At 44.6% G+C, this 20,739-nt stretch overlaps 1 long non-coding RNA gene across 2 annotated transcripts in view; it reads right to left on the reverse strand.

Moving 5' to 3' along the window:
- Nucleotides 1-397: 397 nt before the first annotated feature.
- The window catches only part of LOC141160867 (uncharacterized), a 69,136-nt gene continuing 48,794 nt past the window's right edge, over nt 398-20,739 (reverse strand). Inside the window, exon 4 of one of the 2 annotated variants that reach the window (XR_012250551.1) lies at nt 398-821. This is a non-coding gene — a long non-coding RNA (uncharacterized lncRNA). Of the gene's footprint in view, nt 822-19,280; nt 20,103-20,739 lie in introns of those variants that run through there. The other variant, XR_012250550.1, reaches the window with a different exon arrangement.

Genomic DNA, 20,739 nt, shown 5'->3' on the forward strand with positions numbered 1-20,739 from the left:
GCAGTTTGTGATGCCATCGCTCACTGGTCAGAACTATTTACTAGAGGGTCGTATTCATCTCTTATTTAAAGTGCCCCTGTCTTCTAAATACATACTGTTTTTAGATGCAATCACATGTAATAATGATATATTGTATCATGTGAGGAGGAGTTTGTTGACTTTCACGCGTTCCTTCATCAAAATAATACATAATTAAACATCTATAAGACACTACTCTCCCCCTAAAATATAAAATATGGTATCTTCCACTATATGCTGGCAGCTGATTGGCCGGTGCTTTGACTGTCATAGCAACATGGAACGCGATTATTTAAAGTCCTCCCATGAAGTAACCTCTACCCTATAGACTCATCATAGAGGGACTCTTTTATTCTAATTCACCTTAATACAAAAATGAAAAAAACATGAAACATGACACCAAGAAAAGAGGCTTTTTATTACGTGGGCAGCACAGTGGCTCAGTGGTTAGCACTGCAGCCTTACAGCGCTGGGGTCCAGGGTTCAAATCACACAATGGACAACATCTGCAAAGAGTTTTTATGTTCTCCTCGTGTTTGCGTGGGTTTCCTCTGGGTTCTCTGGTTTCCTCCCACACTCCAAAGACTGATAGGGAATGTAGATTGTGCATCTTTGCTTCTGTAATGTGTGTTAGTACTCTGCTCTCAAACATGAAAAATATACATGGGCAAGCCACCAGTCACCGAAAATCATGTTTGAATCCATTTGGTTGAGGTTTCCACTTTGAGGCATCATGGGCCATAGGTTCTGCACCTCTGTTGTAAGTGGTCTGTAAAATGGTCACGTGGTGGCTCTAAGAATGGCTGCAATGAAACAAAGAGTGAAAAATTAAAGGGGTCTGAATACTTTCCGTACTCACTGTAATTCCACATTCCTTTACAGGGGTTAATGGATGAAGGACAAACCCTACACAGGGGCCACTGGGATGGAGTCATGGAGTTAGCTGCTGGCCGGTGGTGCAGGCTAGCAGACCTGGTCAGGTTCTCTAGCACCAAGCTGTGTAAGTTGTGTATGTATGGTCCACGTCTCCACTTAAACTGGGATCTTTTTATTTTTGTAATATCAATTATTTTTAATACAAAATTAAATGTGGTGTTTTAACATCCTTTTATTCTTTTATTTATTTCTGCAGCCACTAGGGCTGCCATTCTTATTTATTTATTGAGTGTGACACTTACACAGCACAAATATGGCATCCCCGGGCATAGATGTCTGCGGTCGGTGTATGAGCTACAATCTCTTCCGGTCACTGCTCACCGTGTTCAGCACGAGGAGTGACAGAAGGTGCCGGGATGCGGTGAGTATCAGGGCAGTGATCAGCAGCCTGACATTGTGCTGCTGTCAGGATACCGTGCTGTTCTCACCACTGGAGAGGTCACCGCTGCAGCGCTGCTCAAAGCGGTGAGAGCACTGCGTACAGACTTTTTACAGCAGTGAGAATGGCGCGGTAGCCGGGGATTAGGACTGCAATGTCAGGCTGACGACCACCACTTACCACTGCTGTCACCACAGTGTTCAGAGCACAGCAGTGTAGTCATCACCCTGTTGTGCTCTGAACACTGACTGAGCTCTGCAATGTCAGTGTAACGCTTCATTCAGACGTCCCTGTGTTAAAGATATCTGAAGAAGGCTTTACACTGACATAACAGAGATGAGAATCTAATCTCATCATAAATGATACAACCCACAGAGCCACGTATCTAATCCCATCATGTGTGATACAGTCCGCAGAGCCACATATCTAATTTCCATCATGTGTGATACAGCCCGCTGTGCAGCGCATATAATGCCCATCATGTGTGATGCCACCCAAAGCCGCGTATCTAATCTTATCATGTGTGATACAACCCATAGAACTGTGTATCTAATTCCATTATGTGTGATACAAACCTCAGAGCTGCGTGTCTAATCTCATCATGTGCAATACAGCCTGCAAAGCCGCGTATCTAATCCCATCATGTGTGATACAGCCCTCAGAGCCACGTATATAATCCCATCATGTGTGATACAAACCTCAGAACAACGTGTCTCACCTAGTGATGAGCGAGCATACTCGCAAGTACTCGATGCTCGGGGCTTGCCGAGTACTTGCGAGATGCTCGGGCGGATGCTCGGGTCCCTTCCCTGCATGTTTGGCGCTCTTTAGAGTGCCAATCAACATGCAGGGATTGCCTGCCACTCACTGTAATGCCGCAGCCATGTTGGTTGTGGCATTACAGTGATTGGCTGGCCGTACAGTGTCATCAGGTCTATATCAGACCTGGCGCCGCTGTGCTCATCAGTCTACCCCGCAATCAGGCAGTGTAGGGAGAGGTGCTGCTGAGCTAGAGAGAGATTTGGTTGTGTATTAGGTAGTGTAGGGAGAAAACTAGTACATTACACATATCCATCTCAACAAACTGTCCTTCTGAGGACTAATCCATCCGCAGAGATATCAGGCAGGCAGTGTTTATAGGCAGGCAGTGTATATAGCAGACTGCAGTGCATATAGCACAAGAGGCTCCATTCCAGTTCTGCCTTCTACTGCTGTTAGATATTTCTAGAAATAGGCCCAGGTCTCAGGGGCCAGGAATAATTTTTTTGGGATCTTAATCCTCATTATTTGCTTAAAAAGCAATCCAGAGAACACAGATTTTCTGCGCCGTTTGCTTGTTGGCACTGCAGAATACAGCCAGGTCCTTTCCACATTACAGCGCTAAAAATCCAGCTATTTAAAACTGTGGTTTGTCCGTCACACGGATCACATATAATTGCGCTGAAAATACTGCCATTTTTGGCCTCCATTAAAAAAAATTTTCAGTGTGTCAGCAAAGTTTTTGACACCGGTTTGCTGTTCAAAATAGTTACCTACAGGCCAGGTATTTAAAACTGTGGTTTCTCCGTCACACGGATCACATTCACATATAATTGTGGTGAAAATACTGCCACTTTTGGCCTCCATTCAAATTTTTTTTACAGCGCTAAAAATCCAGCTATTTAAAATGTGGTTTGTCCGTCACACGGATCACATATAATTGCGCTGAATGAAAATACTGCCATTTTTGGCCTCCATTAAAAAATGTTTTCGGTGTGTCACGAACGTTTTTGGCACAGGTTTGCTGTTCAAAATAGTTACCTACAAGCCAGGTATTTAAAACTGTGGTTTGTCCGTCACACGGATCACATATACGTTTTCTGAAAATTCTGCCATTTCTGGCCTCCATTCTAATTTTTTTTCAGTGTTTCAGCAAAGTTTTTGGCACCGGTTTGCTGTTCAAAATAGTTACCTACAGGCCAGGTATTTAAAACTGTGGTTTCTCCATCACACGGATTACATATAACTTCGCTCCAAATTCAGCCATTTGTAGTGAGCGTGGAAGATATTGTCCCTCATTTAAAATGGGCAAGGCGCATGGCAAGGGAACTGGACGTGATGGTGATGGCGCATGCAGAAGCCGAGGCCGTGGGCAAGCTGAAATTGTGCCACAACAAACACCCACATCTTCTCGCCCGACCTTCCTGTCCCAATTCCTAGGTGACCGCAGCACACCACTATTGAACCCAGAGCAGTGTCGAAAGGCTGTTGGTTGGATAGCGGATAATGCTTCCAGTCACTTGGCCACCACCACCCTGTCTTCCACACGGTTAAGTCTCAGTAGCCGTGAGTCTGGACCGCATATTCTTCACCCTGATCCTTCTTCCTCCCACTATGCCGAGTGCCCGGAGACAACTGATCCCACATTTGGACACTCTGAAGAGCTATTCACTTTTCCATTTATAGATTCAGGACTCTCGCCCGGTCCACTTGAAGCGGGGCAAGAGGAGATCGCATGTAGCAATGTCCAAATATTTGAGCAGCCACGGTCACACAAATGTGATGGTGGGAAAGTTTCACAAGAGGTGGACGATGATGAGACACAATTGCCAGAAAGTCAGGAGGAGGACCAGGGTGCGGAAGTGGAAGATGAGGTGGTGGATGATATAGTAACTGACCCAACCTGGCAGGAGACAATGCAGAGTGAGGACAGCAGCACACAGGGGGAGGGAGGCAGGGCACCCCAACAGACAGGAAGAAGCAGTGTGGTGGCCGCAGACAGAAGGCAGGCAACTGTTCCCCGTAACACCAAGATGAAGGAAGTTGCCAGTACAACTGTTAGGCCTTCCCGAGTCTGGTTGTTTTTTAAAGACTCTGCCGATAATCTCAAAAAGGCCATTTGCACCACCTGCCACGCCAGCATCAGCAGGGGTGGCAAAACTAGCAGCCTGACCACCACTAGCATGATCAGGCACATGGCAGCAAAGCACCCGACTTTGCGGGCCGAACCCCAGGGTCCAGGAACAATGTCTGCGGGTGGCACCATTGCTTCTTCTGCTGTTGTGCATGCAAGCCAATCCTCTGTCCATGGTGCATGCGAAGATGCCTCCTGCCCTGCACCTGTCGTTGCACACTCTCAACTAGCAGCATCAGGAAGCACGTCCACGTTCTTGTCCCAGCGCAGTGTTCAGTGGTTCATACCCCAGTCCTTGGAACGCAAGCATAAATACGCAGCCACACTACTAAATCTCCACATTTCACGACTGCTTGCGCTCGAAATGTTGCCTTTTAGGCTCGTGGAGACGGAAGCATTCCGCAACCTGATGGCGGCAGCCGTCCCTCGGTACTTGGTCCACAGCCGCCACTATTTCTCCCGGTGTGCCGTCCTCACATTACAAAAGCACGTGTCCCAAAACATTAGCCGTGCCCTCAACAACGCAGTTACCGGGAAAGTAACCACGGACACGTGCTTGTGGGCAGGGACGGTACATCTCGCTAACGGCACACTGGGTTAACATAGTGGAAGTCGGGACCCAGTCGGACCTTGAGATGGAACACATCCTCCCGATGCCAAGGATTGCGGGCCCTAGGTCAATCAGGGTTGCCCCCACAGTCTACAGCTCCTGCACCTCATCCTCCTCAGCCTCCCTCTCCTCTTCAGCCTCCATCTCCGAAATGACCACATCAGTCACAAGCTGGAAGCACTGCAGCAAAGCCTCGGCCAAGCGGCGACAGGCTGTGCTGAAGCTAATAAGCTTAGGTGACAAACCGCACAGTGCTGAAGAGTTGTGGACAGCTTTGAAAGAGCAGGCAGATATGTGGCTCACACCGCTGAACCTACAGCCAGACATGGTCGTGTGTGACAATGGCCGGAACCTGGTGGCGGCTCTGAGGCGAGGCGAGCTCACACACGTACCAAGCCTGGCCCATGTGCTTAACCTCGTGGTTCAGCAGTTTCTCAAATCCTACCCAGAGCTGCCAGATATGCTTGTTAAAGTACGCCGCCTGTGTGCCCATTTTAGAAAGTCATCTACAGCTTCCGCTGCCCTTGCCGTGTTTCAGCAGGGTTTGCAGCTTCCGGCTCAAAGACTGGTGTGTGATGTCCCCATGCGTTGAAACTCTACACTGCAGATGTTGGGAAGGATTTGTGAACAGAAGAGGGCAGTTGTTGAGTACCAGCATCAACAAGGCCATCGGTATTCAGTTCAGACTCCACACATAAGACCTCAGGAGTGGACATGGATGTCAAACATATGTACCATCCTCCAAAACTTTGAGGACTCCACCAAGATGGTGAGCGGCGATGACGCCATAATTAGCGTCACAATCCCGCTTCTCTGTCTTCTGAAATGCTCTCTGCTCACAATCAAAGAGGATGCATTGCAGGCGGAGCACGATGAGATGGAGCAAGGAACTATACAGGGTGATTACACACAGCCCAGCCTCATCTCATCCCAACGTGGATTGAGTGACAATGAGGAAGAGGAGGAGGAGGAAGAACAGGAGCTAGTTTCAAGCGCTATAGACAGTACTACCTGCACAGCTGTCATACCATCTGTTCAGCGTGGATGGCCAGAGGACAGAGAGGAGGAGGAGAGCATGGTCAATCATCCTCTTGGTGAGGACACGCAAGTCTTGCCTGTTAGCCGTCTGGCACGCATGGCTGAGTTTATGTTACGCTGCCTTTCCCATGACCCTCGCGTTCTCAAAATTTTGGGTGACAGTCATTACTGGTTGGTGACACTTCTAGACCCACGCTAAAAGGAAAACTTTCTATCTCTTATTCCTGAGGCGGACAGGTCTACGAAAATGGGGCGGTACCAGAAGGCCCTTGTTGCGGAACTATTAAAAAAAATCCCATCTGAAAACGCTGGCGGCAGAGGTCACAGTTCGTTGGACAACCGAGGAGTGTTATGTATTGCAATTTAGAACTAAGGAATAGGAGGGAAAAGTTGTCCCTGCACTAAGACTCAGCTTAACCCTACGCTGGGGTGGGTGCCCTATTCCTTGTGAATAGCCCCACCGAAACTCCTGCACTGAACTCAAACGAAGATCTGTAGGAAGGGGAAAGGGGTCCCTAAAAGATCTAAGGACTGGGAGCAAAAACAGGAGACCTTCTAACAGAAAAGTTAGTTGCAGAAGCGAAGATTAAAGGGAACAAAACTGGTGGAACAAGAAGTCCCTCGATATCAATTGTCCAAAGCAAAGAACTTAACAAGGCAACTTAGCCAGAGCACGAGCGTAACAACACTGATGTCCTGCGGGTAATGGGAGACAGGTGCTGAGTAATAAAGAGTGCAGAGATCACGTGACCAAGCCACACAGCACCAGAGGAAAAGACTAGAAGCCAGCAAACCACAACAAGATGGCCGATAGTAAAACAACATAGATTCTAACAGTACCTCCCCTTTAACGAGGATCCTCCGGATCCTCTAGGCCAAGCCTTACCAGGAAATCTCCTGTGAAAAGCCTTGATTAGCCTTGAGGCCAAGAAGTCCTCGGCCTTTCACCCAGGAATTATCCTTGGGGCCGAAACCTCTCTAGGACACAAGATACTGTAAGCTTCAATAGCCTCAGTGGACCATTGGACTGTATTAGCATTCTTCTTGGTGAGATCAGTAATGGGTTTAGCGATGACAGAGAAATTCTTTATGAATCTCCTGTAATAATTGGCAAACCCCAAAAACTTCTGTACGGACTTCAAACCATCAGGCCTCAGCCACTCCAGCACAGCCTGAACTTTCACCGGGTCCATCTCAAAACCATCACAAGAGACAAAGTAACCCAAAAAAACTAAATTTCGGGACAGCAAACTGACACTTCTCCAATTTAGCAAAGAGTGTTTTATCTCTCAGTATCTGAAGAACTTCGCGGACTCTCTGCCAATGAGAGTCAAGATCCGATGAATAAATCAAAATGTCATCCAGATAAACAATAACACTCCTACCGATCAAGGGTCTCAGAATGTCATTGATGAAATTTTGAAAAAATGCAGGGGCGTTGGTAAGCCCAAAAGGCATCGCCAAACACTCAAAATGACCTTCCAGGGTGTTAAAAGCTGTCTTCCATTAAGAATCATAGAATCATAGAATGGTAGAGTTGGAAGGGACCTCCTGGGTCATCTGGTCCAACCCCCTGCTCAAAGCAGGATTCACTAGATCATCTCAGACAGATGTCTGTCCAGCCTCTGTTTGAAGACGTCCATTGAAGGGGAACTCACCACCTCTCGTGGCAGCCTGTTCCACTCATTAATCACCCTAACTGTCAAAAAGTTTTTTCTAATATCTAATCTGTGTCTCCTCCCATTTAGTTTCATCCCATTGCTTCTAGTCTTTCCTTGTGCAAATGAGAATAAAGATGATCCTTCTACAATGTGACAGCCCTTGACATATTTGTAGACAGCTATTAAGTCTCCTCTCAGTCTTCTTTTTTGCAAGCTAAACATTCCCAAATCCTGCAACCGTTCCTCATAGGACATGGTTTGCAGACCAGTCACCATTCTGGTCGCTCTTCTCTGAACTTGCTCCAGTTTGTCTATGTCTTTTTTAAAATGTGGTGCCCAAAACTGTACACAGTATTCCAGATGAGGTCTGACCAAAGAGGAGTAAAGACCGATAATGACTTCACGTGATCTAGACTGTATGCTTCTGTTAATACATCCCAGAATTGTATTTGCCTTTTTTGCTGCTGCATCACACTGTTGACTCATGTTCAGTCTATGATCTATTAGTATACCTAAGTCTTTTTCACATGTACTGTTGCTTAGCTCTATTCCTCCCATTCTGTATATGCTTTTTTCATTTTTATTGCCCAGATGTAGTACTTTGCATTTTTCCCTGTTAAAAACCATTCTGTTGGTTGCTGCCCACTGCTCCAGTTTATTTAGGTCTTTTTGAATCCTCTCTCTCTCTTCTCTAGTATTAGCTATCCCTCCTAGCTTTGTGTCATCAGCAAATTTAATCAGTTTACCCTCAATTCATTCATCTAAATCATTGATAAAGATGTTGAACAATACAGGTCCCAGGACGGAGCCCTGTGGTACCCCACTTGAGACATTCATCCAGCTGGATGTGAAGCCATTTACAACCACCCTTTGAGTCCGATCACTAAGCCAGTTATGAATCCACCTAACAGTTGCCTGGTCCATTGCATACTTGGTCATTTTTTCAATAAGGATGATGTGAGATACTTTGTCAAATGCTTTGCTGAAGTCAAGATATACTATATCTACAGCATTTCCCTGATCCACCCAGTCAGTGATTCTGTCATAGAAGGAAATTAAGTTAGTCTGACATGACTTGTTAGTTACAAACCCATGCTGACTCTGGTTAATCACTTCATTCTTATCCATGTACTTACATACATGTTGTTTAATAATTTGTTCAAAGATCTTTCCTGGTATAGAAGTCAGACTCACCGGCCTATAGTTCCCTGGGTCCACCTTCTTCCCCTTTTTGAAGATAGGAACAACATTTGCTCTTCTCCAGTCTTCTGGGACTTCTCCTGTTCTCCAAGAATTTTCAAAGATTATGGAGAGTGGTTCTAAAATTTCTTCTACAATCTCCTTCAGTACTCTGGGGTGTAATTCATCTGGACCTGGAGACTTGAACTCATTTATGTTAGCTAAATATTCCCTCACAATCTCTCTGTTTACTGATAACTTGGATTCCTCTATTCCTTTAAAAGGACAGTGAAGATCAGTTGATGTTACATTTTCTTTCTGAGAGAAAACAGATGCAAAATAGGAATTAAAAAGTTCGGCCTTCTCAACATCCTCTCTTACCATTTCTCCATTTTCATCCTGTAAAAATCCTATAGCATCTTTGACTTTTCTTTTACTTTTGACATACCCCCAAAATCCTTTTTTATTGCTTTTGACATCTCTTGCAAGCCTTAATTCATTGTCAGCTTTAGCTAACCTGATACGTGCCCTACAGGATCTGCAGACTGCATTATAATCTACTTTAGATATGCCTCCCTCTTTCCATTTAATAAACATTTCTTTCTTTCTTTTTAGCATGTGTTTAAGTTCTGTGTTCATCCATCCTGGTTTCCTTAAATGCTTCCCATTTTTCCTACTTTTCGGGATTGTTAACGATTGTGCTTTGAGAATCTCATTTTTAAAAATTTCCCATCCTTCCTGGACATTTTTGTCCTTAAGGACATCCAGCCATTGGATCCCTCCTATTCTCTTTCTGAGTCTCTTAAAATCTGCCTTTCTAAAATCTAACCTTGAAGTTTGAGTCTTCACATGTCTTCCTCCTCTAGTTATCCAAAATTCTATAATAGCATGATCGCTGCCTCCTAGGGTCCCAGCCACCTTTACCTCCTCAACCATTTCCTCCCTGTTTATAAGAATTAGATCCAAAGTAGCAGATCCCCTTGTTTTCTCCCCTACCTTTTGGAAGATAAAGTTGTCAGCAAGAGAGGATAAGAATTTGCTTGACCTGTTAGTTTTACTTGAGAGAGATTCCCAACAAATGTCTGGATAGTTGAAATCTCCCATGACCACTACGTCATATTTTTTGGAGAACTTGGTCATTTGATACATAAAGAGTTCATCCATATCTTCAGCTTGCCCAGGTGGCCTGTAGTAAATGCCTACAATGGTGTCCTTTCCGTTGTTCTCTCCTTGTATTCTTACCCAAACAGTTTCCACAGAACTCCCAGTCTCCGAAGCTTCAATCTCTGTGCAGATATACGCTTTTCTAACATACAATGCAACACCTCCTCCTCGTTTATCAAGTCTGTTTCTTGCAAATAAGTTGTATCCTTTTAGCCTTTTATTCCAATCATGTGTATCGTCCCACCAAGTTTCAGTGATTCCAATGACATCATATTCCTTTTCCTGCATTAGTAGTTCCAATTCTCCTTGTTTGTTGCCCATGCTTTGTGCATTTGTATAAAAACATTTTAGTTTGTGATTGGTTTCTCTTCCTCCCATATTTTTATTATTTCGATTTTTTTGTCTTTGTTCTTCTTTTCCACTTCCAGTAGCAGAGATCTCAATAGTATTTGTCAGCTGTATGGCTTTTTCTGGCCTTTTGCTTCCCTTCCCACATTGTTCTAGTTTAAAGCTCTTCTGATGAGTGTAGCAAGGCGACTTCCAAATACATGTTTTCCAGTCTTCGTAAGGTGCACCCCATCTCTAGCAAGTAGTCCATCGTATAGGTAATTCATTCCGTGATCCAGAAATCCAAATCCTTGTTGACGGCACCATCGACGTAGCCAGTTGTTCACCTGTAGAATCTTATTCCACCTCATTGTTCCATGGCCATCCACTGGGAGGATGGATGAGAAGACCACCTGCGCTCCCAATTCTTTCACTTTCTTGCCTAAGTCTTCAAAGTCACTGCAGATGGTTTCCAGGTCCTTTCTTGCGGTGTCATTTGTCCCCACATGTATTAGCAGGAATGGGTAGTGATCTGTAGGTCTGAAGAGTCTTGATATCCTGTCAGACACATCTTTAATTTTAGCTCCTGGAAGACAGCACATTTCTCTTGAGGTTATGTCTGGTCTGCAGATAGCGGCCTCTGTTCCTCTTAACAGGGAATCCCCCATGACCACCACTCTCCGTTTTTTCTTCACAACATTCTTCTTTCTCCATCCAGGAGGATTCTGAGGGCTTACAAGGTTATTCATTGCTGGCAAAGTCTTATCTTGCTGTATTTCTTCATGGTTCTCCTGTGTGAGAGCCTGGTACTGGTTCCTGAGCAGTATGGGTGCTGACTGCCTCTCGATCCTCCTGCTTCTGTGGGTCACATGCTTCCATTCCTCTGTTTCGTCAGGTGCAGTTCGAATTTCTTCTCTTTCTGAATCATGAAGAGATAATTCTGCTCTGTCTAAGAACTCTTCACCTTCCTTAATGATTTTCAAGGTAGTTAACCTCTCTTCTAGATTTCGCAACTTTTCCTCCAACAGGGACACAAGCTTGCATTTCTGGCATGTGAAGTCTGGCTTTTCCACTGGCAAGTCTGTGAACATGTAGCAGGATATGCAGCTCACCAAATGGCTCCTGGACTCTTCCATGTTCTTATTGTTAATGTTCTGAAAACAGTGAAAAAAGCTTAAAAAAAAAAAGCTTCAAAATGCGCGCGCCTACCGGCGCGCGGTTTACCGATGTCCTCTTTTCAGCTCCAACAGCCAAAATCCAGTGTTCTTTGAGCTCGCGGAGACTCTTCACTTACCCCAAAATGCAGTGGGAATATGCAAATTATCTCCTCAGGACTCCTCCCCTGGTTTACCGATGTCCTCTTTTCAGCTCCAACAGCCAAAATCCAGTGTTCTTTGAGCTCGCGGAGACTCTTCACTTACCCCAAAATGCAGTGGGAATATGCAAATTATCTCCTCAGGACTCCTCCCCTGGTTTACCGATGTCCTCTTTTCAGCTCCAACAGCCAAAATCCAGTGTTCTTTGAGCTCGCGGAGACTCTTCACTTACCCCAAAATGCAGTGGGAATATGCAAATTATCTCCTCAGGACTCCTCCCCTGGTTTACCGATGTCCTCTTTTCAGCTCCAACAGCCAAAATCCAGTGTTCTTTGAGCTCGCGGAGACTCTTCACTTACCCCAAAATGCAGTGGGAATATGCAAATTATCTCCTCAGGACTCCTCCCCTGGTTTACCGATGTCCTCTTTTCAGCTCCAACAGCCAAAATCCAGTGTTCTTTGAGCTCGCGGAGACTCTTCACTTACCCCAAAATGCAGTGGGAATATGCAAATTATCTCCTCAGGACTCCTCCCCTGGTTTACCGATGTCCTCTTTTCAGCTCCAACAGCCAAAATCCAGTGTTCTTTGAGCTCGCGGAGACTCTTCACTTACCCCAGAATGCAGTGGGAATATGCAAATTATCTCCTCAGGACTCCTCCCCTGGTTTACCGATGTCCTCTTTTCAGCTCCAACAGCCAAAATCCAGTGTTCTTTGAGCTCGCGGAGACTCTTCACTTACCCCAAAATGCAGTGGGAATATGCAAATTATCTCCTCAGGACTCCTCCCCTGGTTTACCGATGTCCTCTTTTCAGCTCCAACAGCCAAAATCCAGTGTTCTTTGAGCTCGCGGAGACTCTTCACTTACCCCAAAATGCAGTGGGAATATGCAAATTATCTCCTCAGGACTCCTCCCCTGGTTTACCGATGTCCTCTTTTCAGCTCCAACAGCCAAAATCCAGTGTTCTTTGAGCTCGCGGAGACTCTTCACTTACCCCAAAATGCAGTGGGAATATGCAAATTATCTCCTCAGGACTCCTCCCCTGGTTTACCGATGTCCTCTTTTCAGCTCCAACAGCCAAAATCCAGTGTTCTTTGAGCTCGCGGAGACTCTTCACTTACCCCAAAATGCAGTGGGAATATGCAAATTATCTCCTCAGGACTCCTCCCCTGGTTTACCGATGTCCTCTTTTCAGCTCCAACAGCCAAAATCCAGTGTTCTTTGAGCTCGCGGAGACTCTTCACTTACCCCAAAATGCAGTGGGAATATGCAAATTATCTCCTCAGGACTCCTCCCCTGGTTTACCGATGTCCTCTTTTCAGCTCCAACAGCCAAAATCCAATGTTCTTTGAGCTCGCGGAGACTCTTCACTTACCCCAAAATGCAGAGGGAATATGCAAATTATCTCCTCAGGACTCCTCCCCTGGTTTACCGATGTCCTCTTTTCAGCTCCAACAGCCAAAATCCAGTGTTCTTTGAGCTCGCGGAGACTCTTCACTTACCCCAAAATGCAGTGGGAATATGCAAATTATCTCCTCAGGACTCCTCCCATCGTTCACTCGCAGCAAATTATATGCCCCACGAAGGTCAATCTTAGAAAACCTTTTAGCTATGGTCAATTGGTTAAACAAATCCGGAATAAGTGGTAACGGATAAGGATTGCGCACAGTGATCTTATTAATCTCCTGAAAATCCAGACATGACCTAAGACCCCCATCCTTCTTTTTGACAAAAAAGAACCCAACCGCCACAGGAGACTTAGAGGGTCTTATGTGACCTGCAGCTAAACTAGTCTGAAGGTACTCCTTCAAAGCCTCCCTCTCGGGAATTGTCAGATTAAACAACCGACTCTTAAGGAGCTTAACATCTGGGACGAAGTCAATAGCGCAATCGTAATCTCTATGAGGTGGTAAAGCTTTCGACTCCACCTCTGAAAAAAACCTCCAAAAATCCTGAATGGGAGGCTGGACATACTGTTATGTACTGCAACTTAGAACTAAGGAATAGGAGGGAAAAGCTGTCCCTGCACTGAGACTCAGCTTAACCCTACGCTGGGGTGGGTGCCCTATTCCTTGTGAATAGCCTCCTGAAAACAATGGGAACATTGTTTTCAGGAGGCCCTCCTCTAAGTCTCTTCAAAGGGATATTAGGGTGCGTCCAAATATTCAAAGTGGTATTGGGGTGCGTCCAAATTTTGGGCAGCCCTGCCACTCACTGCATATGCAATAACAGTATAGGAGACCTACTCTTTAGTAATGGGAACAATAAAACATAGCCGGCTGATGGCTCTCTAAGAATAGTGAGGGCCGACTGCTGGCCCTTTAAGAATAGTAAAGGCCGCCTGATGGCCCTATAAAAATAGGCTTTGTGACTTTCAGAGTCCCTCCTTCATAAATGAAACAGGATGTGTCTGATCATGTCTCACACACCACATGGCCAGATAAGGTTGTAAAATGTTAAAATGACATTTCCTGGTGAATGCATTTGTCACGGTTGAAAGCAACGCAAAAGTGAAAAAACGCATCAAAAACGCTACGTGTGAACATAGCCCAAGGTGGGAAGGAGCATTTTTGGTTTTGGTTATTTATTTTGCTTTATATAAAAGTTATTACCCTGGAAAGGATGTTCCTTAACATATTTCCCATGAAAATCCATTTTGGTTTCGTTTTTGTATGTTTTATTGTGAGTCCGTAAAAGTGGTGTAATACTCTGACAACGTTGTTGACAGAAGTGACCTGGGAGTCAAAAATGCTTCCAGGGGCCTTCTCCATGCTGTTCCCATGTCATTTGAGCACTGTTCCCATCGATTTGGCCAATTTTTAGGCCCTCTGCAGACGGCCGGGGGGAGCCGTCTAAAAAATACTCGAGTTTCCCATAGACTTACATTGGGCTCGTTGCTCGGGTCGAGCACCCGAGTATTCCAATGTGCTTGACTCGAGCATCGAGCACCCGAGCATTTTAGTGTTCGCCCATCACTAGTCTCATCCCAATATGAGTAAGGCAGCCCACAGTGCCACGTATCTAATCTCATCATGTATGATACAGCCCTCAGAGCATCTTAAATATTCCCATCATGTGTGATAAAACCCTCAGAGACGCATATCTAATCCCATCATGTGTAATGCAACCATTAGAGCCACATGTCTAATCCCATTATGTGTGATACAACCCTCAGAGCTGCGAATCCAATTCCATCATGTGTGATACAGCCCACAGAGCTGCACCATTTGCTTATCCAATGCCAGTGAGTGATGCAATCTGTGTATCCAATCCCAGTGCATGATACACTCTGAGTATTCAATGCTAGCCTGAGATTTACTCTGCATATATGATTCCAGCACGTGATACAGTCCATGTATCTAATCCCACCCTGTGTGATACAGTAAACGAATATAATCCTCCATTATTCTTTTACTAACGCCCAGAAGAGGAGTGGAGCAGACATCACACACTTGACCAGATCCCGCCCACTTTTACTGCAGTCGTAAAGTGACCCACCAGTACACTGGGTTTTCATGGCAAATTTCAACAGCTGCCCCAATAGTGTTTGAAAGTGGAAAATGTCATACCTTTTTACATTTTTTTCATATTTTTCATATCTTATACCATTAAAAAATGCAATAAAGCAAATAAAACAATAAAACTTTACATTTCTTAAATAGTTGAAAATATTTTATTGGATGGCACATTCCCTTTAACTCTGGCAGGAGCAGAGAGCAAGAGCATTGGTAAAGTTGTGTTGAGAGCAGCACAGGTAAGCAACAATAGAGATCAGCATCAGTAGGGATCGGCAGGATTATTCATAAATTAAACCGCTGCTGTAAACCACTCTGTTACCAGTGTATGGGGCCACGCTGCACAAGTCACACAGAGCATTGCGGCACACGACATTAATAGCCTAACACGTCAGTCGTCGTATTGATAATTGGAACAACTTTTAAGCAGGTAAAGAATCATCATCTCTTAGGACAGAGAATTTTTGTAGAGGAATAAAAAACACAATTCACAACCAGCAGATGGAATTTAGCTGTAGATGTGCTGGCAAGTGGAAGCTAGGCATAGTTGTTACTAGAAGGTTGTATTTAGGCGTAGATGGCAGAAAAGTTAGGTATAGTTGTTACTGGCAGGTGTAAGTTAGCCATATATGGAACTGACAGGTGTAAATCAGGTGTACATGGTACTGGCAGGTGGAAGTTATTCATAGATATTACTGGCAAGTGGAAGGTACTGGCAGGTGTAGGTTATCCGTAGATGGTACTGGCAGGTGAAAGTTAGCCGTAGATGGAGGTGCAAGTTAGCCGTAGATGGAACTGGCAAGTGAACGTTGGCCGTAGATGGTACTGGCAGATGGAAGATTGCCATAAATGGTAATTGCAGGTAGAAGTTAGGCAGTGATGGAGCTGGCATATGGAAAAAAAAAAGTGGATGGTACTGGCAGGTGGAAGTTAGCCGTAGATGGTATTGGCAGGTGAAAGTTACCCGTAGATGGTGCTGGCAGTTGCAAGTTAGCCGTAGATGATACTGGCAGGTAGTAGTTTGCCGTAGATGGTACTGGCAGAAAAGCTAGTTATAGTTGTTACTGGCAGCTGCAAATTAGCTCTAGATGGAACTGACCAGTGTAAGTTAGGTATAGATGGTACAGGCAGGTGGAAGTTATCCGTACATGGTACTGGCAGGAGGAAGTTATCCGTAGATGGTACTGGCAGGTAGAAGTTATCCGTAGATTGTACTGGCAGGTGGAAGTTATTAGTTGATGGTATTAGCAGGAGGAAGTTATCCGTAGATGGTACTGGCAGTTGGAAGTTATCCGTAGATGGTACTTGCAGGTAGAAGTTATCCGTAGATGGTACTGGCAGGTAGATGTTATCTGTAGATAGTACTGGCAGCTGGAAGTTATCTGTAGATGGTAATGGCAGATAGAAGTTATCCGTAGATGGTACTGGCAGGTTGAAGCTATTCGTAGATGGTACTGGCAGGTGGAAATTATCCGTAGATGGTACTGGCAGGTGGAAGTTATTAATTGATGGTACTGGCAGGTGGAAGTTATCTGTAGATGGTACTGGCAGTTTGAAGCGATTAGTTGATGGTACTGACAGGTGGAAGTTATCTGTAGATGGTACTGGCAGGTTGAAGCTATTCGTAGATGGTACTGGCAGGTAGAAGTTATCTGTAGATGGTAATGGCAGGTTGAAGCTATTCAGAGATGGTACTGGCAGGTGGAAGTTATCTGTAGATGGTACTGGCAGGTGGAAGTTATTAGTTGATGGTACTGGCAGGTGGAAGTTATTAGTTGATGGTACTGGCAGGTAGAAGTTATCTGTAGATGGTACTGGCAGGTTGAAGCTATTCGCTGATAGTACTGGCCGGTGGAAGTTAGCCGTAGATGATACTGGCAGGTGGTAGTTTGCCGAAAATGGTACTGGCAGAAAAGCTAGTTATAGTTGTTACTGGCAGCTGCAAATTAGCTCTAGATGGAACTGACCAGTGTAAGTTAGGTATAGATGGTACAGGCAGGTGGAAGTTATCCGTACATGGTACTGGCAGAAGGAAGTTATCCGTAGATGGTACTGGCAGGTAGAAGTTATCCGTAGATTATACTGGCAGGTGGAAGTTATTAGTTGATGGTATTAGCAGGAGGAAGTTATCCGTAGATGGTACTGGCAGTTGGAAGTTATCCGTAGATGGTACTTGCAGGTAGAAGTTATCCGTAGATGGTACTGGCAGGTAGATGTTATCTGTAGATAGTACTGGCAGCTGGAAGTTATCTGTAGATGGTAATGGCAGATAGAAGTTATCCGTAGATGGTACTGGCAGGTTGAAGCTATTCGTAGATGGTACTGGCAGGTGGAAATTATCCGTAGATGGTACTGGCAGGTGGAAGTTATTAATTGATGGTACTGGCAGGTGGAAGTTATCTGTAGATGGTACTGGCAGTTTGAAGCTATTAGTTGATGGTACTGACAGGTGGAAGTTATCTGTAGATGGTACTGGCAGGTTGAAGCTATTCGTAGATGGTACTGGCAGGTAGAAGTTATCTGTAGATGGTAATGGCAGGTTGAAGCTATTCAGAGATGGTACTGGCAGGTGGAAGTTATCTGTAGATGGTACTGGCAGGTGGAAGTTATTAGTTGATGGTACTGGCAGGTGGAAGTTATTAGTTGATGGTACTGGCAGGTAGAAGTTATCTGTAGATGGTACTGGCAGGTTGAAGCTATTCGTTGATAGTACTGGCCGGTGGAAGTTAGCCGTAGATGATACTGGCAGGTGGTAGTTTGCCGAAAATGGTACTGGCAGAAAAGCTAGTTATAGTTGTTACTGGCAGCTGCAAATTAGCTCTAGATGGAACTGACCAGTGTAAGTTAGGTATAGATGGTACAGGCAGGTGGAAGTTATCCGTACATGGTACTGGCAGGAGGAAGTTATCCGTAGATGGTACTGGCAGGTAGAAGTTATCCGTAGATTGTACTGGCAGGTGGAAGTTATTAGTTGATGGTATTAGCAGGAGGAAGTTATCCGTAGATGGTACTGGCAGTTGGAAGTTATCCGTAGATGGTACTTGCAGGTAGAAGTTATCCGTAGATGGTACTGGCAGGTAGATGTTATCTGTAGATAGTACTGGCAGCTGGAAGTTATCTGTAGATGGTAATGGCAGATAGAAGTTATCCGTAGATGGTACTGGCAGGTTGAAGCTATTCGTAGATGGTACTGGCAGGTGGAAATTATCCGTAGATGGTACTGGCAGGTGGAAGTTATTAATTGATGGTACTGGCAGGTGGAAGTTATCTGTAGATGGTACTGGCAGTTTGAAGCTATTAGTTGATGGTACTGACAGGTGGAAGTTATCTGTAGATGGTACTGGCAGGTTGAAGCTATTCGTAGATGGTACTGGCAGGTAGAAGTTATCTGTAGATGGTAATGGCAGGTTGAAGCTATTCAGAGATGGTACTGGCAGGTGGAAGTTATCTGTAGATGGTACTGGCAGGTGGAAGTTATTAGTTGATGGTACTGGCAGGTGGAAGTTATTAGTTGATGGTACTGGCAGGTAGAAGTTATCTGTAGATGGTACTGGCAGGTTGAAGCTATTCGTTGATAGTACTGGCCGGTGGAAGTTAGCCGTAGATGATACTGGCAGGTGGTAGTTTGCCGAAAATGGTACTGGCAGAAAAGCTAGTTATAGTTGTTACTGGCAACTGCAAATTAGCTCTAGATGGAACTGACCAGTGTAAGTTAGGTATAGATGGTACAGGCAGGTGGAAGTTATCCGTACATGGTACTGGCAGGAGGAAGTTATCTGTAGATGGTACTGGCAGGAGGAAGTTATCCGTAGATTGTACTGGCAGGTGGAAGTTATTAGTTGATGGTATTGGCAGGAGGAAGTTATCCGTAGATGGTACTGGCAGTTGGAAGTTATCCGTAGATGGTACTGGCAGGTAAAAGTTATCCGTAGATGGTACTGGCAGGTGGAAGCTATTAGTTGATGGTACTGGCAGGTGGAAGTTATCCGTAGATGGTACTGGCAGGTAGAAGTTATCCGTAGAAGGTACTGGCAGGTGGAAGTTATTAGCTGATGGAACTGGCAGGTGGAAGTTATCTGGAGATGGTACTGGCAGGTGGAAGTTATTAGTTGATGGTACTGGCAGGTGGAAGTTATCTGTAGATGGTACTGGCAGCTGGAAGTTATCTGTAGATGGTAATGGCAGGTAGAAGTTATCCGTAGAAGGTACTGGCAGGTTGAAGCTATTCGTAGATGGTACTGGCAGGTGGAAGTTATCCGTAGATGGTACTGGCAGGTGGAAGTTATTAATTGATGGTACTGGCAAGTGGAAGTTATCTGTAGATGGTACTGGCAGGTAGAAGTTATCTGTAGATGGTAATGGCAGGTTGAAGCTATTCATAGATGGTACTGGCAGGTGGAAGTTATCCGTAGATGGTACTGGCAGGTGGAAGTTATCCGTAGATAGTACTGGCCGGTGGAAGTTATCCGTAGATGGTACTGGCAGGTGTAAGTTAGCCGTTGATAGGACTGTCAGATAGAAGTTTTTCTTAGATGGTATTGGCAGGTGTAAGTTAGTCTTAGTTGTTACTAACAGGTGGAAGTTATCCATAGATGGTTCTGGCAGGTGGAAATTAGCCTTAGATGGAACTGGCAGGTAAAAGATAGGCATGGATGGTACGAGCAGTTGGAAGTTAGCCATAGATGGTACTGGCAGATGGATGTTTAGGCATAGATGTTACTGGCAGATTGATGTTAGTCACTTTGGTATAAAAATATAAATCTCTTATTTATAATATATACAAAATATACAAAAAGATAAATATATAAAAAAATATATAAAAATAATTGTAACTACAGTAATAAATGCTCAAAAATTAACTAAATCTAAAAATAACAATGTATGTATGAGAATAAATAGCAAACCCTATAAAAAACAGATAATATATATGCTAAATTATGGTGGTGGCTGGTGGTTGTTCTTGACATTTAGTGGCAGCTTTTCTTATTTAGGCAGAGTTGTTAATGGCAGGCGATCTTGGCTGGTGGTCATAGCTGGTGGTGCTGATGTTATGGGGCAGTCACCACCTAGAACAAGAAAACATAAAAAGAAAAACAAAGTTTAGTGAAATCTTCATTCACTGCAGACATATAATCATGGTTCTTTGTACCATTCCTGACCACTGTGATGTGTCGGCCTTTGTTACAATATGTAGCACATTGTGGTCCTCCTCTCCCTTCCCCCACGCAGAAATGAAGGCATCGGCGCTATGTGTTACCTCATCACTATTAGTTCTTTTTTGCTCTTTTCTTGGGGGGCGGCTTGCTGGTCTTATCAGCTCTTTTCCTTGAGTCGTTCTTTGGTTTTTGTGTCGTGAAAAAGGAATAAAAAATCCTGTACTTCTACATGTGTAATGGATAAGAAATAAGATCTTGAGATTCGTGCAGTGTGAGGCTGGTACCATCACTGATTGTAACTCACTGCTCAGATGTTCTGTGCTCCTCACATCTTCTTGATAGCTCAATAATCGCGAGCGCGACATCAATCTCATCTTTGTTTAGATGAGACAATGAATACATTAAGGTTAAGTGTGCATTTGGCTCAGGCGTAGCCAATCGCATTCAGACATGGACATGGGTATGACGTTAGCAAATGGGCTTGACCTTATTTTTAAGTGACCAGCATGTTCGTGGCGCCATACATTATACATGTGTAACCGATGTT

Source organism: Phyllobates terribilis, unplaced genomic scaffold, assembly GCF_046119375.1.
Source record: "Phyllobates terribilis strain yellow unplaced genomic scaffold, ASM4611937v1 Scaffold_9__5_contigs__length_417890890, whole genome shotgun sequence".
Lineage (NCBI taxonomy): Eukaryota > Metazoa > Chordata > Amphibia > Anura > Dendrobatidae > Phyllobates > Phyllobates terribilis.